The sequence below is a fragment of the Gavia stellata genome, chromosome 29 (genome assembly GCF_030936135.1).
Source record: "Gavia stellata isolate bGavSte3 chromosome 29, bGavSte3.hap2, whole genome shotgun sequence".
NCBI classification, from domain to species: domain Eukaryota; kingdom Metazoa; phylum Chordata; class Aves; order Gaviiformes; family Gaviidae; genus Gavia; species Gavia stellata.
The window spans coordinates 4,995,624-5,010,782 of NC_082622.1; the positions used below are offsets into that span (position 1 = coordinate 4,995,624).

At 45.6% G+C, this 15,159-nt stretch overlaps 1 protein-coding gene across 4 annotated transcripts in view; it reads left to right on the top strand.

Annotated features, from left to right (window-relative positions):
• The first annotated feature begins 1,140 nt into the window (after positions 1-1,140).
• The window catches only part of PHACTR4 (phosphatase and actin regulator 4), a 67,620-nt gene continuing 53,601 nt past the window's right edge, over positions 1,141-15,159 (top strand). The window contains exons 1-2 of one of the 4 annotated variants that reach the window (XM_059830757.1): positions 12,522-12,541; positions 14,921-15,037. The gene's annotated coding sequence lies outside the window, so the exon portion shown is untranslated. Of the gene's footprint in view, positions 1,163-12,374; positions 12,602-14,920; positions 15,038-15,159 lie in introns of those variants that run through there. The other 3 variants (XM_059830758.1, XM_059830755.1, XM_059830756.1) reach the window with 3 other exon arrangements.

Consider the following 15,159-nt stretch of genomic DNA (forward strand, 5'->3'; position numbering starts at 1 on the left):
GGTAAAGGATCGCTTCAGCTGAATTAGCTTGATGTGCTAGTGTTGTAGAAGTTGCATGGGAGTGTAATTAAATTCCTCTGCCTGCTATGATTTCAGTATAAATGCCTGTTGCTCTTCTAACATACCATTTAAATCAATCCAAGTTACTTTTAAGAGTAGGCAAGACCTAAAATTGTAACTTTACATAGTTTAAATTCCTTTCCAAATGAGAGTGCAAGAAAGGGGGAAATAAAGCCAAAATGAGGCCACTCATGAGGGAACCTGGTTGGCACACAGTTACGCCAATTGACGTTAGTTAATACATTGGATGGTGATGGTAACGCACCCCTTTTCCCATTCAGGGTAGGTTTAAACTTGTTCTTCCCAACAGCGCTGGGAATGACTGTCCTGAATTAGTGTGGTTTCAAGTGTGTCAGCTTGCGCTTTCACGGGGCTGGCTTTGTTATCGGCTAAGATCTCAAAGGGTGTATTTGTAAGGAACGTTTCCTTTCTGGACTACCGAGAAATGGCTGGATGAGCTGTATCTGAGGCACAGAGCATCCTCAAGTCCTGGAAGATGGGGAGGGGGAGTCCCGTTGGGAGTACAGGACAGTGCAGAGAGGCTGCCACGAACAAGGGGAATGTGATTGCATCCTTGTTTTTGTGCTGCTGGATCAGTGATCTGTGATTACACAGCCTTCTACTTCATTCAATCACTGGTTAATTTGATTTCCAGTTTAATGTGATGACAGTTTTGAGAGCCAAATCACTTGTATTTAAACAAATGGCTTCTATTTTGATCAAATTTCATTGTGTTTGGCATGTGTTGGGGCATTATATGTATTAAAAATCGCTGACACTGCAGTTCTTGCAGGTCTATTAGCTGGTGATGAATATTCAGTTACGAGCTATAGAAACGCTGTCTCTGGCAGGGAGTGGGAGAGGGGGGGCTCAAAGCAAAACCCACACAACGGTGGAAGTTGCACTGATAACTACTTTTTTGTCTCTGGTCTAAGCGATGCCATGCATGGAGCAAATTGCAGATATCCTTGGGGTCATCTGGGTCACCTCAAAACATGTTCATTTTTCAGGCAAAACCAGAACTTTGGGCTACAGGGAGTGCAAGGAAGCTGGTACGGCTGCTGGGGGCAAAGATGGCATCTTGTTCCTGCTACCATTAAAGGTGGGAGTGGAGTGCGCGTAGAGAAGACATGCTCCATGTCGTTCAGAACAGGTTCCCTGATTTTGTTTAGTTGGGATTTTCTGCATACAAGGGCCGTGTGGGCTTTTTTGTGAGTGTGAGAATGCTTTTTTTTTTCGCTGGTGGGTTTGGAGCCAGTGGAAAACTAATGGATGTGTGACTGTGGCATCGTTAGGCCTCGGCTTTGTGTCGAGGGGGAAAAAAGCCCTTTCAGAGATCTATTTTTATCATTTAATTAGTAGCTCTTGCTGACTTGTCAATGCTGTGGTGATAACTATTTCCAGTTCTTTTCTGCGCAGTGGGGTCACGCATTAGTCGGGCAGGGAGCGCACCAGCCAGCAGTCAGACCCTTGGCTGGCTCTGGCTGGGGGGTTTTTAACTCCTTCCAAACTGTGCCCCCAAATCCAAGGGCAGATTCCAAGTGAGGAGTCGGCATATAAATATACAGAATTTTGTCAGTCTTCAGCTGAGGGTCTCAAAGTGCTTTCCAAATGGTGACTGTCCTTAATTTTTCTCTGCCCCGGGGGAGTTTTTGTATCTCACAAGGAACTGAGGTGTGGAGGTTGGTGTGATTTGCTGATGGCTGGGTGACAGGCTTGGGATCATCAGTAAAAGACTGCAGATTTCCTAATTCTGGCTCTTATCTGCTGGTTTTGAATGACTCAGGTCAATCTTTTGGGGTTGGAAGGTGACCATGCAAAACCTCTAGGGATGACTAACTATGCATTGGTATTTATGCTCCTTGCAAGTGAGGAATTGCTGTTTTCCTGATTTCTGAATGACGAAGCCCTTAATCTATAGATACTGTTCTTGTGTTGCTCGTTCTATTGCTTGTGGTGTCGCCTTGTTTTTGATTATCAGCTGTGCTGAGATAGGGAGGTGAGAGGCAGCTTTCGTCCCCAGCTACAGCCTGGTTGTCACACTGTTTGAATTTCTTTGTTTACTGATGACTGTATGCTCTTTCCACGTTGCACTGGGGAAGGGATGGGGGAGGGAGACTAATTATCTCCAGAGAGAGGCTTTTAATGCTCTTAGTCAAAGGAACAGGCTTCATCTCGTAACTGAATGAATTGTGTGAAATAACGTGAAGCACCGGTGGCAAAGATATGAAAATTGAGAGCAGTCCAAACGATTTCTCTCTGCTGAATCCTGGAAATAGGTATTATTTTTTCCCCACGCTGTTGGCTAGCAGCAGCAATCGGAGGAGGCGGGGAATGGGTAAACAGATTGTTAACTTTATTCTTTTGTGTTTGTGCTTTTGGCATGCTGATTACAAAACACGGTTAAGAATTGCTTACCTACCAGCTGCACAGCTAAGTTCAGAAGTTGTGATGGGCAATGCATTATCACAAACTAATTAACCATGTCTGCTGAATGTCATGGGGCAAAATAAGGTGCATACTGATGAGGTCGGTTTGTGCAAGTCTGGCACTTCTCTCGCTCCTGCGCTAAGCTCCTAGTCTAACTGCTCCAGCTGCATGCCTTTTGAAACGGATTTGGGAAAGATCATTGGACTTTGGTAAAGTCTAAGGGCGCTTAAACTAGAGGGTTTGGACCTTTTCACTTCACCAGCTCCAGAAAGCTTCTGCTAAAAGTACGAACCTCTTTGCAGACAAGTGAGGTGCTGGCAGCTTTAGTTAACCAATCCACAAAAGTGAACCCCTTAATTAGAGCTGTGTTGCCATAGATTTAGTTGTCTAAAATCCATCAAGATTAATCCCCACCGTCGATTTTAAACCAGAGGCAGCCCCTTATGGGCTTTCTTCATTGCCTTACACTTGTCTGTGGGAGGCGTGAATCTCTCTGTGCCTACTTTTTTCCCCTAAAGACAATTAGCTTTTAAGAGTGCAAGCAAGAAAAGTTTGGCCCGAGTCCTACTGAGAAGCCTTGATTTGTAAACTTGGAGCAAAGTCTGAGAGGCACTGTCTTGTTTGGCATCTGCACAGTGTTTAGCGCTGGGGTGTGCTCAGGGCTCTCGGTGTTATAAATGCCGTGTTGCAGCGGGTGTCTTAGCAAAAAAAGAGGTTATTGCTAGATGTGGCCTTCAGGTAGGAGGTTAGGATCGCAAGCCATGTCTCAGTGGGTTTGCAGAGACTGTGCTCAGGGAGGTGAAGTTCCCAGAGGTGCTTATGGACTGGGGAAAAGCCAAAGGTCGTCGCCTTCAGAGAATTTGAGCTTTGAACAAAGCCTGTAACTGTCTAAGCCAATTTTAAGGGGACTTTGGCATTTGCTGTACTTGCATGCCTTTGTGAAGGTTGTGTTCTCTTGTCTAATTCTTTTCTCCTACTTAAAGTCAAATCAGTAATTTTTATGTCACTGACTAAATTTGCTGGTATAGGTCTGGGGTAATCGGCTGTTCGAGCGGTGCCTGCTTGGAAGTCTGATTTCCATCAATGCTATTTCTGCCTTGGCAAGAGCTCCCCTGCAGATGCATACAAGTGCTGGTGGGGGTGTGTTATTGATTACTCTCACCTCCAGAACTGTCTAAAAGTTTTTGCAGGTTTGATGTACTGCCAAGATCCGCAGGAAGCGGGTTTGCAGGTACAGCTATTACCAACAAGCCTTTGTATCCTAGGGCAGAAGAGACTTCAGCGGGTTTACGCAGGGATAGAAGCAGGGTGAAGAGGGTTTGGACTGGTCTTTGCTGGCTGAGCTGAATAGGCTGCCTGAGGTTCTCTGGGAATACATTTTAAAGCTGCTCTGCTGCAATATTGACAGTGGAAATCCGGATGGACCCACAGAATTTCAGTTACTGATCCGTGCTCCTGCATGGAGTGACCTCGTGCTGCCTAGGTTATCAGCTGGGACCTAGAAGGAGGAGGGTAATAATTACTGAAATAAGTGATAGGCTCCCTGATTTGTGCCAGCAAGGGTGGTCTTATTGTTGGGGATAATAAGTCTAGTCTGTCTGTTGCCAACCAGGTGTAATGTACTACTAGATGGGAAATGGCAGAAGTAGGAAAAGGGCTGGTAAGTCCATTTGGGTTTGTTCCCCTGTAAAGGGTGTTTGTGTGATGCCAAAAGAGAGAACAAATATTTAGAAACAAAGTCTTTTTCACTTACATTTTTTGATTAGTAGCAGGTGAGAAGTGGCATGTAACCTGTAGGGTCTCTGAAACTTCATTTACCTTGGGCTGAGAGTTAAATTGGTGCTTGTATTCTGCTCCGAACTTGATCTGTATCCTCTTCCTGGCTGTGGATCAGGTCCAGAGGTGAGCAAGGTCATAGAATTTTTCATCTTGTACTTCCAAATCAATTTTTAACATAAAGTCCCACAATTATTGACAGAAAAAACTGAGACTGCAGGCATGTTTAAACATGATTTCTCTTGGCTCAGCTGCGCCTTTTTAGAGTAATATCAACCTTTGGGTGGAATTGTCAAATGAGTGCTGTCAGGCTCTCTTGGTTTGTGCTATTTTGTAGCAGTTTTGAAATTAGCAATGGCTTTGGGCCATCTGTCTTTTCTGCTACCTGTTCAGAACAAAGTGAAGACAGTTAATAGAGGGCCAGCACTGGCAGAGGGGGAGAAATGTGAGGAAAATTCGTACCTGCTAACTCAACCTGACACCTAACATTACAAGAAGTGTTTTTTGCTGTTGTTATTGTTCTGTTTCACTTGTCTCATAAATACTGGATTTTTTTTTGAATGTGAAGATAAATAGGGTTTGTAGGGAGAAGTGCCTGGGCTGGAAAACTTTGCTTGTGCACGGGCTGCTCAGTTGCTGTTGCTGACATCTCAGTTCAGGCTGGCTCCTTCCATACCTCACCCAGCGAGGCTGTTATTTGGGAGCATTAAGAAAGCATCCAGCTTCTCTGGGGGGGATGTTGGTGGGCTTACACAGAATGCATCTGATGGAAAGAAATCAGGGCATTTTTAAGATTAATTTACTAAGCAGGTTTTTGAGGTGTCTTGAACACGTTGCAGTGCGTGCAGTCCGGTCACCAGCGTTAGGCATGCAGAAACCTGTGTGAACACATTGGGCTTGGAAAGCAGAACGAGGGAGTGCTGCGAGACTGCTGGATCTCCAAAATCAATTTGACACTAGCGATTACATTAATCAGTGCTGTTTCTCATCTGCTTTTAGCTTCAAAACCAAGCCTTCAATCTGTATTCTAATGACTGGGTTCTGTCTACCTATCAACTAGACTGAGTACAGGGAAAATAAGGATGCTTGGGTGGACAGGAGGCCTAATTTAGCTCCCAGCTGTGCTGCTGCTGTGCTGTTTGATGTCAGGCCAGTCACTTTTTCCTGTACCTGTTTCATCCTCCTCTCTATCTTCTCCAAGATTATGTGTGCTTAGTGAGGGCGTAGTCATACTCGTGTTCATAGCCAGAGGGATATATTAATGCATCTCAGCCTTAAGGGCCATAATTAGGAGCCAGGTTATACTGGTCTGGGTCCCATCATACTACGTGTCGTACAGGGTGTAGATGGGACCTTTAGTAAATAGAATATGAATAACAGGAGGAAGCATTTGCCTGAGTAGCAGGTATGTGTTGGGTAAGTCCGGCAATGCAGATGGGTGTTGCTGCTGTGCTCTGGTTGAATCAGCAGTGTTCAAGAAGTTGTTTCTTAATTTGCACCATGTCCTATATTTTATGAATGTGTAATTTGAAGTTTTAGCTCTGCATTTTTTTTATTTGAGTGTTTTTCCAGGTTTCACACTGGACTTTTCTGCCTGTGGATCTTGTTTTCTGTGTGAAGTTCCTTTGCAGGGGAGGATTCTTCAGAGCTTTCCTAGTGTAATAGGAACAAGTTTGCTTTGACTCTTCAGTAAATTACTGCTGCCCTTGGCAAGTGGTATTTATAAAGCTGCTGTGCTACATTTCAGTGTGGAAACGGAGGTGGGGGGAGAAACTAGCAGAAATCTATTTCTCCTTTAATATGAAATTGTATAGGTGATGCTCTTGCATGGAGAGAGCAGCAGTCCTTGCATAAGCACTGGATATATTAACATTTCTAACTAGTAAATTTATGGATATCTTCTTTTGGAGAATGTATTATGATTTGAGAGCATTAGTCTCTAGGAAAATTAAACCTCTTTTAAGTCCACTTTGTTCAGACTCTAGACTGGGGAACTGCTGGTAAGCCCTACCATCTTCCTCCAGCTTTCCTGTGGGCTCGATTGGAAATGCTGTGGAGAGACAGAGCTGGTCCAGAGGCATCTGGGGGTTGTTTTTAGGTGCTTTATCCAGTTGTGTCAAAATGGATTTGGAAACTGTTCGCTCTGTTCCTGTAATGAGTGTGTGCAGCTTTGAGCACTGCCAAAAAACAGAAAGCCCCTAAACCAAACAACCCAAAAGGTAAGAAAGATTAAACGATCACGGGAACTGTGAAGTGTCTTAAAGCTGCTTGTCTGCACGATGCTGCAGTTTTGGGATGCTGGGGCACGGGGCTGTCTTCAGTGACCGAAATGTCAGTCTGCCTGCTAGTGCTGGGCACTGCCATGATTGCTGAGGCGTACCTTCATTTCAGGTAGCTGATTCATGGCCCTGTGTATTTAATCATAGTTTCTACAGCAGTTAAATCTTTAACGAGAGGGTGGAGTTCACTTTCAGTTCATTGCAAGTTTTTCACGAATATTATGGCCGATTCCTTAATGTGTTCTGCTGATGGGTGTCATTTTTATAGGGGACTAATGTTGAAGGATATTCTGCGTTTGTGGTGTGTGTAATGAGTACTGAAACAACTCTAGCTTTTTTTTAATACTTGCCATGAGGATTTCTTGAGGTTTGTTTGTACCATGCTGTGTGGCTGCGTTGGTAAGTAAATGTGAAGAGTAGGATTTCTTGTGGTGTTGTGAGATGTTTAGCTTACTACCTTTTGATTATCAGTTAAGATAGTCGAACTACCTCGTCATCTATGGGCAGATGATGGTGAGTCCTCCTGTGCTCTCCACAAATCGTTCCCTTGGGGTTTGACATTATCTGTTGGCTCATAAGTTATTGGGACACTCTTTACAACTGAAGTTTAGTCCTGTCTTACTGAAAGCTCAGATTCTTAGGTATTTCCAAGGTGACTTTGCTACAGGAAGCTATTTGAGCCTTCATTCTTAATGCCAGTAGCAAGGGTTTGATTTGCATAATCAAGATAATGCAGTGGATAATGTTTCTTTGTGTTTTTAAAGCCACATGTCGTCTCGCTTTCATGTCCTATAAAAATACGGTGCATCCTTGAACTTAGAGTGCAGTGTTGATTGTGGAGAAGTGCGTTAGCTGGATGTGTCCTCAGCGCGCAGCACTTCTGGGATGGCTGACCATGCTGCTAATGAGTTGGGCTTCAGCAAAGCCTCCTCTGAAGTCAGTGTTAGTGGTTGCTCTTGGGAAGGCGTGATGGCTCGTGCTGTTTGCCTGCATCGATCATCCGCTCTGCTCATCCTTGCACCCCTTTTCAGCATGAACGCTTTAGAAGCAAATAAAGTTTTCTCATCCAAAATTCTGGTTCTGATATGGCATGTGACTTGCCTCTGACAGCGAGGGCAGCTGAAATAGGAGTCTGTTGGGAACGGATTTGTATCTGCATTAAACAGAAGGAGAATGTGTCCATTGCCAACAGGCTGTCAGGGAGATGCTGGTTAAAAATCATTGCGCTTAACTTGCTGTGTGCTGGGTTCACCAGTAGCAGACTGACTTCTGCCCGTGTCCCCAAGATGAATCATGTTTGGGGTTAAACTGCTGCTCAAAAATGGCCAGTAAAGCAGTTGGGAATGTGGTGCACGAGGCGCTGGGGTGGTGCATGTCAGCATGCGGCTCAGCTCCATCAGTGGTGGTAGTGTCTCACCCTGTGTGGTGATTAGCTCCTGTATTATTGTAGGTGTCCCTTCCATGCCTGTCCCTTGCGGTCGGAGATCAGAGAAGCTTTGCCTGTTGAACAGACTTTGCAGGTAAAGTGGAGGTTCTGGTTTATTTGCCCTTTTTTGTTATAGCTTTGAAAGCAGAAGCAGTTTGGTCCTTGCTTTCTGACTGTGGTAGTTGGCACGTGAGATCTTCTAAACCTGCATCTGTGGAGCTTTCTCGCAGTTGCAGGCTTGAGTTAAATTCGGTGTCCCCACAGGCTCTGTCTTCAAAAAGAATGACTTGCTAGAAAGCTGTGTTTCTCATGGCTGATACTAGCTGAGCTCCCTTGCAATTGCTGTTTGACTGTGTTTGAAGTAGCCATTGTGGGGTGAAATGTTTGCTGTCTTTTAGCAGAGTGCTTGTCAAATAGTTTCATTCAGTGCACTCGGCTTTTTAACAGATGGGATAGATTTTTTGTGAGCCTGGGCAACCACAGCAATTGTTTTGCAAGATGAGACATTTCTGTTTTGACGGGCAGGAGAAATAATGTTGTGTGATTCATAAGAGTGATGAGTCTTTGGTTTTGGATCGGTGAACCTTTTTTTTTTTTAGGGATATTAGCATCTGTCTTCAAAGAAATCTGAGTTGAAAGCCAGAAGTTAACAGAAACAGCTCCTGAGCGGTGCTGGTAGGATGGGTCTTGTGGATAGAGCTCCTGGTACGCTTGAGGGGACTGGAAGAATTGGTGCTTAGGCCACGTGAGCCACACAGCACCATGGTCACCAGTTCTTCCCCTCGTGCTTGGGCTGCGGAGAGGGAGGGAGGCACGGAGGGCAGCGCTGCGTGGGTGAATGAGGGCTCTGCCTGCGCATGGGTCGCTGCTATGCTGGCCGCAGCGTCGCAAGGGGCCCGGGAGCTATGGCGTAGCAGATCTGCTTCGGATCTGCTGGGGAAATGATTAACCACGCCGGGAATCCAGTCCTGTCAATAGCCAGTGTTTCAAATGGAAGTGTACTGCAGAGAGGCAGATTTCCTAAACAGCACATAGAGACCACAAGTAGGGGAGAAGGGAAGGAGATTTCGGTCTCTGGTGCTTGTTGTACTTGGTGTGCATTGCAAAGCACTACAGGAACAGCCTCTCGCACTGATTTTCTGTCTTGGCAAAGGCAGCGGCAAGTATCTGTTTGAATCATCGGCAGTCTCTGGTGGCCAGGCGCTCCATTTGCATTGTGCAGCCTGGTTCCTGCTGAGAATCCAGGTCTAGCCTAAATACCTGCAGACTTGAGGGATTACGTTGTTGAGGGCAGGTCCTGCAGGAGTGAGCAAGGCGGAAGATCGGCTCCCATTTCAGCATTTTATTGCCAGCTCTCAGGGCTATCGCTTCCTTTGCAAAGGGGTTATTTCCTTCCTGTAACATCGTATTGAATGGGAGGAGGGTGTGCAAGAAAGTGAAAATCTGTAGTTGTCTGTGGTGATGACTGAGCCATTGCATTTTAAATTTAGTCACATTTACTGTTGCTATCTGGGGACATCTGGGGCAGGTAATATGTCAGCTCTAGCTAGATTGCAGGACCTGATCTGCTAGTTGAGAGCCACAGTCCCCAGAAGTCAGAGTGCATGTGTGTTTTAGCGGATTGCAAGTTTAATTGGCCTACGTGTGTGTTTGAGCTGGTTTTGTGGCTGGAGGATTGCTGATTTATGTTGTGATCCCTTAACAAAACAGTTCTTGTGGAGGCAGACTCTGCCATTAGGCTTTGTGTCTCAGGCCGCTGCAGTACAAAGGCTTTGCTGGAAGTGGAGCGGGCTTTCTGTGCCGTGCGTGCCTCTTGTGTCCATCTGTCTGTGCTGGCTGGGGGAGAGCTGGAATTTGGAAATGCTTTTAATTGTGCGGGGGAGCAGGTGGCTTTCCACTGCATGGGTTTACAATGAATTGTTTATTCTGGTGTAGATTGGGGTAGGGCTTTGTTGCTGTAGTTCCAAGAAAATGGGAGGAATGAGGGGCAGGAAGGGTGGAACTGGTTGAACTGGAATTCCTGGGTCATGCCTGGCCTTGGGTGATGAACAGCAAGGTCCTGCTCACTTCAAAACCTGGGGCTGGCAAATCCTGGCGCGTTGGGATCTGTTGGTGTTTCAGGTTTTTGCTCTGAAGTGTATCGGAGGAGCTTAATAGTTTTGTAGCAGAGATCTCAAATCATCTTATAAATATGAGTAAACAATCCTGTTTTGTCAGAATATTAGATACTCTGAGAGTATCCAGCAGAGATGCTCGTGGCTTGGTGATCTAACTGGCTCAGACAGCATGGAAAGATAAGGATGGCACCTTTCCTGTGGTGTTTGCTATGGAAAAAGGAATAGAGGAGTGGGCAGGCTCTGATGATTCATGTCAGATTTTTTAAGCCTGTTTGTGGTGCTGGGAAGCCTGACTTGATGCCTTTCTAACCCAATCGTACCCCTTCTCTGTGGCAGCAAACTGCTCTCCAGTGTGAGACCCCTATTTTGGGTTGCAGCTGTGTCAACACCTAAAACTGCTATAGCTGCTGAAGACGAGGTTCTGTGTATTCACCCCCTTCCCTTACACTCAAACCACTGCTTGTGGGCCATGTGACAAACAAATTGAGGAACTGAATTGGATTAAAACCAGCTGTTTCTGCACCAGGCTGGTTTTGCCTGGGGTCAGCTGCTTGATGAGATTCCTGATGCCAGCAGAGAGGAGGGCAGGCAGAGCTGCTCTGTGGCTGCCAAGCGCCTGCGAAACTGCGGCTTTCATTGCCTTCTACGCGGAGGTATTTTGGGGTTCAAGTGCCGTTGCTCTGGCCTGTGTTTGGTGGTTGTGCCTGCATGCCCTCACCTGGTGCTTGGCACTGAATTGCTCCCTCGAGGAAGCTTTCAGGTTTAGTTGTTTCTCCAGTTTCGTTTTCAGTTCAAACTAACCCGAAAGAGCTGTGATGCTGCAGGCATGGAAGAGCTACGCTGAACTCTACAGGGTTAGGATGGTTTGCTCCTGGGGGGGGGGCTCTTCCTCAGGCCTGTTAATTTTTGTGGGAAGCCTGTTCTTTCTTTTGGCTCACCTAGATGAGTGCTTTCTCCTCACAAAAGCTTATTTTTTCCCAAATGCACTACAATGTTATATTTTTGGAAGACATCGGGGAAATTGGGGTGCTTTGGTTCTTTTTCGTGGTGCGCTCTCTTTGCTGCAAATATAGGTATGTGACATAAAGACCTCGTTAGTTTGTGCTATGGTAAAAGCTACTCAAAGCTTGACTCTGCAGCAAGATAGTTAATAGGCAGACCTAACCCCAGACTGAAAGGAAGTCTTAGTGATGGGGAGGGCAGTTGGAGAAATCAGTCACTACGTTCCCTTTGGCTGCCGAAACTGGGATGGAGGTGGAAGGTGCTGTGGTTGAGTGGTCTTAGCTAGTCCCTGCTGCAGAGCAGTTACAGCTCGGTCCGTGGGCTGCCTTTGCCTGGAGCTCCCTGACCCATCTGGAGGGACAGGAGAGGCTGCAGAGAAGGTGCAGTTGCAGGTTCCAGCAAATAAATTTCCAGTGAAGCAAATGACTGATAGTTGGCAGAGCTCCTGTAGCTTTCTGCGTGCTCATTCCTTGCCGTTGGGGTGTGAGAGTGCAAACCTGTTAGCTTAAGTCCCGGTGAAAGCTGCTGTAGGTTTGTGTTCGATTGTGTGTGGGCATTTTACAGCTCGCTGTATTTTGGGGGAGCTGTTTATTGCTGTTGGGCAGCTGTTGTGTATCTAAACACTGTTTTTTGTGGACACCTCTTTGTGAATTGAAGTGTTCCTCAGATGAAGTAATTTAGGAAATGTCTGTTTATAGGCAAAGCTCAAAGCTGGCTGACAAATACTTTCTGTGGCCTTCAAATGAATTATATCATCTGTCTGACTTATGTCAGAGGGGAAAAGATACGTATCGATTCCGAAGATTGCTGTAAGCGTCATTAATTTACAGAGTGAAGCTGAGTCAGATCGGATCAAGCTTCGGTTCCTTTTTGCATCAAAATAGCTATTCATCAATGCCCTTTTTATTGCAGAACAGAGTTTCCTTTAATAAAGCTGTCACTGTAGGTCAGTATAATCTGCGCAAACACTTCCTTTGGCCATCTTGCTACGAGGTGTCCTTTTAGAACAGCTTGGCTTGACGTTTGGAAGTGAGAAGTGACGGTGTGCTGGGCGTTTACGTGCAGCCACGCGATCCCCACATGCAGGGACCGAGAGCTCCTTATCTCGCGTGGCAGAGGTATGCAGCAAGTCTGTTGAATGCGTACCCTTGCGTGTGTGCTGCGTCGCAGTGTACGTGCTGGAGATGACTGTCAGCAGTGGGAAAATAGTGGGTTTTGTTCCTTAGAAGGGCATGTTGTGCTGGAGTAGGGATGGAGAGGGCGTTCAGCTGTGTGGCTTTCTGCGGACACATCTAACAGGGTTAAGTGTTGAACATGAGTGGGTATGTGTTGTGCAGTCTCTCTGTGGCTACCGACATCTCCTTGGAAGCATGGGCCATGCTGAAAAACCTTCCTTCTCCTTAAAATGGAGTATTTCACCACCTGCTACCTTCTATAAGAACCGAACCAAGGTGTGTTTCACATGACTGATGTCAGCTTTCATTTAAAATGAGTAAGTTTTCCAGCTGTAGGTAAGGATACAATCCTAACATGATTTCAGCATATTTTTACATTTCCAGAAATGCTGTCAGCTTATACTCGTGGCTGCCTGATACTTCGAACTCCTGAGGCTTACTCAGAGCTACCTTTGAAGTCTTAAAAGCATAGTAAAGCACTTTTTGTTTATTTCTGGTTTATATGTCTCAGTATGGATCTAGGTCCTGCTAGTGTTAACATTCTTTCTTAATATGCCTTTTCCATATTACATTTTTTAAGTGATGACATCCTCCTTTCAATTTCACCCCTTTTCATCTATTTTGTTGCTCCAAAATATAGTTAAGTCCATTCCCAGAAACCTTCTTGTTTAAAATTTGCTGGGAGCACTGGTGGAGGGAATGGGGAGTACTTTTGTAACCATTCCTCATGGTTACCTATCAAAAGGTCTTGTTTGCTGAGCAAACCAGCAGTTTCTGGCTTGTTGAAAGCTGTGCTTGGGAGTGTGTGTGTTGGGGGGTCAGGGAGTGTCTTAGCGAACCTGCTCTGATGTCCAAGGACACAGCACTTGAACAGAACAGAAGGGCTGAATCTGGTGTACAAGAGAGGTCACCAGAAAGTCATAGCTTACAGTTCAAGCTGCTCATTTTTAAAGGATTTTTTCCTTATTGGATTTTAATTCTCTTCTGAAGCTCCTCACAGGCTCTTTCTCATATTGGACTTCTATTATATCACCCTGCGAGGCGTATATAATTCTCGCTTAGCTCTTAGATGGATTTATTCAAGGTGATCCAAAGTCAAGCGATCTGACAAACCGCCCAGGTGTGCTGGTTCCCGAGGCAGGGCTGTGAGCTGCCGGACGTACCCCGAGCGCTCCCGTCTGAGGCGTCTCTCGTGTGTGGGGGATCCTCTGCTTGTGAACCGGGAGCTCACCATGCCAGGTATGCAGAGCAGAGAGCCAGCTCCAGCGAGCTTACAGTTCATACACCCCATCTGAAGGCATTTCCTCAGCTAGCGGCTTCTGTGCTTTGGAAAAGTGTTTGAGACACTCGATGCTTTCTCCTTCCACGTCCTATCTGTTCACTGATCTGGTGGTTGCTGTTGAAGTTGATTCCTCTTGTTTAATTTTGCACAGTTGGTAGAAGAGTGGTTTTCACTGAATTGAGTTTCTTGGACTGGATCAACTTGCCCACCTGCAAGGCATCTCACCACGTGAGATCTGCTTGTTCAGTTGGGTGTTCTTCTAGCCACTGTTATGGTAGAAGGTCCTTTTGTGGCTGAAAAGAAGCGGTGATAGTTTGTTGAGCTCTTAATGCAGCTAAATGTGTTGGCTGGAAATTGCCATCTCTAAATTGAGAGTTGGTAGAATGGCAATGAGAGAATGAGAGCAGGCTGAAAGAAACATTCCTGTTTGTGGTGGAGTTTCGGGAGATCACCACCGCCTTTAAGATCATCCTCCCTGAGGTTTGGGGGAGTGTCCCAGTCCAAAATCTCCAACAGGTCTGAAAGATGAATGACCGTGTGTGAATTAGCAATGGTATTGATCCCTATCCGGAAGCATTTGGAAGAGCATGAGGAAAGGCACAGCTTTCTCCTGAGACTAGAATCGACTTGGGGCATGTTAGGTCAGATTGCTGTAGTAAGCACAATCCTCATGCAGACAGTGTTGCTGCTTCATAAGCTTCATGCACAGCAACGAGAACTACAAAGGATTTTTTTAAAGGAAATGTTCTCGTTCAGAAGCTTTATGGGCTTATTTTCATGGTGGGATGCCTTGCTGCTTGTACTTAGGTTATAAAGAATTTGCCAGATCAGTAGTGGGAATTAATTTCTCTGTTTTCCTATTTATGGCTCGGGCACGTTTTTATTAAAGCTGGAGCTGTGGAACACAAGAATAATAAATTGCCTGGGGAGGGTTTCTTTAAGGAAATTCGATATCTTAATCAGAAGTAATTAGAAATTACTGTAGTGAGACTGTGAAGGAAAAAATAAGGCTACAACTGAATTGCAAACTCTACCTGAACTGCTTACTGTTTGGCAAAATCTGAATCAAAAGGTGAATTTTAAGGCTCCTGTAGACTCAATGACGTGATTCCAGAGTGTCCATTCAGAAAGAGATTTAATTTTAAATAGCTGAGCTGCATCCAGTTAACGAGTGTTGACTCTATACTTTAAATTGATAAAGACACCTACACAGCACAGGTTTCCTGTATCTCGCATTTTTCCAAGTGGGAACATTGTGTTGCCTTTTGGTATGGAATTTGATTAGAGGTGCCTGTTTTATGTACTCGAATGTGCACCGGTGAAAGCGTGGCGTTTAATCAGATTGCGTGTACCCTGCGCTCTGTTTATCCCAGGAAGCAGTCGGGCGTGCGGCGGGGAGCAAGCGTGCGAGGTGCCTTGGGAAAGACCCGTATGGCAGGACTGGAAATTCAGCTACTGCCCCAACTGCTGATGGCTTTTTCAGAGTTCAGGTGAGCTTCCTGACAGATTCGTTTTAGTGCTTTGATAGCGGCTAAACTCATTCCTGTCGCTTCTTAAAAAGAGGCGAAAAGAAACGCTTCGCCAACTGGCTTTGCAGTGGCTGAGGTGAAGA